We start from the raw sequence: 2338 nt of genomic DNA, 5'->3' as shown, positions 1-2338 counted from the left end.
TTCTGGACAGTTTACAATATTATCGAATTTGAAAATTCCCGAATAATAAAACTCCATGCCGAATGCTGTCTAATGATCAAATATACAAACTAGAAAATTCCCAAATTGTAGAAATTGAGAAACCAGTTGCGTGGTCAATATTATTTATTTATTAAAAATACAATAATCAAATATTTTTATTATAGAAATTTGGTTTAATGTTTAAGTTTTTTAAATTATTGTTTTAATTTAAAATGAAAATAATTGTATAAAAATGTGATACAAACCAAAATTTAAAACACATGAGCTTCAAATGAAACAAACTTTGCAGGATTCAATGCAGGCTGATTTAACGCGACTTTTATTTTTATTTTTTTAAATAATAATTTTATTTTTGCGAGCGTTTTCTGTAATGTACAAAAATAAAATGGACATTTTGAAACAACTTTTTTCATCCAAAAATACATTTGTTCAATTACTGTTATTTTCAATTCAAACAATAATTTTTAGAAACTTTAAACATTAAAAAAGTTTTTTCCTCGGTAAAAATATTTTATTATTCTATTAAAAAAAAATTGTTTAACTAACTATTTTTTAATTGTTCAAATTAGAGAGTTGTCTAGCCCGGATATTGTATAATTCGGAAATTTTCTGTCGGCAATTCTTAAATTCGGTAAGATTGTAAATTGTCGAGAATTTTCCAATTCGGGACTTTTATATTTCGACAATGCATTGTCGAAATATAAAAGTCCCGAATTGGAAACTTGAAAATAAAATTCCCACATCACTGTAAAAATTCCGAAATTATAACATTGTGATGTTGTAATTTCGCAATTTTTACAGTGATGTGGGAATTTTATTTTTCGGGAAAAGCGGCTGAAAAATCCCGAAAAATAAAATTCCTGACATTGTAAAATTCGTACATTGAAAAATAACCAATAATAAAATTCCCGAAATTATAAAAGTCCCGAAATATAAAAGTCGAATTGGAAAATTCACGAAAAATAAAATAAATAAAATTCCAGGCAATAAGATATTACCGAATTTTAAAAATCCCCAAAGAAAATGCCTGAATCATAAAATATCCGAACTAGAAAATTCCTGAATTTAAACCATTTAAAAAATTGTTTATTAAATATTATTTATTTATTGAAAATACAATAATCGAATATATATTTCTGGATAAAAAAATTTGTTTGAAAATGTGCATAGTATTAGAAAAAAAAACATAAAAAAGTTCTGAAAATCGAATTTTTTATTAATAAAAAAAAATAATAAAAATAAATTTTGATATAAATCGTTGTTGAATTGAATCCTGCAAAGCTTGTTTCAAAAATGATATTATATAGGTACGAAGAAAATTTAGGCAGAACATTTTTTTCTTTCAAAGCACACGTGTTTTTTAATGTATTTTTAATACAATTTTTATAAAATTATTATTCAGGTGCCAGAGATTTCATTTTTTGGGATTTTTCATTTATCCCTTTCGGAATTTTTTTCAGTGATCCCATATTTTTATACCCCCTCTTAAAATTATGTAATTTTTCAAAATAAAAAGTCAACATTTGAAAACATTTCAAAATCATCAAAAGTATCTATTCTCTTTTAAATTATTTCAAATCTTTTTAAATTATTTTAAGCATTTTTCGGAACTTTTAAATGTCTTTTAGACTGATTCCCATTTTTCCTAACATTTTTGTAAAATCCTGCACACAAAATTGTTTTAAGAGCTTCCAGATTTTTTCTAATATTGTAAATCATTTTACATCTACCCAGAAATTTTGATTGTTTTCCTAGTATTTCAAAATTCTTGAGGAGCTCCAAATTTTGTTCTTTTCTTTGTAACATTCAGAAACCTCCAGCTTATTTGATTTTTTTCTAAATTTTTGCTTATTTAACTGTTCTTTAAGAATCAAAATGAAATACTTTTACCTTCGAAATACAAATAAAAAAATTAAACAATTATAATCGTAACATTCCAAGTTTAAATTTGTCTCTCTGAAATTGTGACAATTCATTTTCCAATTGTTTACTATTGAAAATTTTTTTTATTTTATTTCCAAACCAAATAGATTAAGAATGGAATATTTTATACTGAAATAATACTTCAAAAAGGTTTTGAAATTGAATAAAGGCGTTCATTTAAGAAGCTATTAATTCGAACTTTACACTTGTGTCGCTATTAAGGCTTTGCAATTAAACTAGTTCAAATTTTAACGTTAAAATATATAAATTATATCATTTTGAACAGATCTACAATCACCTTGTAAAATCAATCACTGTTTAGTTTTTAATACTCGAACTGCAGTTCAATTTTCAAATTTACTTTCATTTTCTGATTTGTCCCGGTCGCGAGTCT

This window comes from Belonocnema kinseyi, chromosome 6, assembly GCF_010883055.1.
Source record: "Belonocnema kinseyi isolate 2016_QV_RU_SX_M_011 chromosome 6, B_treatae_v1, whole genome shotgun sequence".
Classification (NCBI taxonomy): domain Eukaryota; kingdom Metazoa; phylum Arthropoda; class Insecta; order Hymenoptera; family Cynipidae; genus Belonocnema; species Belonocnema kinseyi.
Note: the sequence above shows the minus strand (reverse complement) of the source record.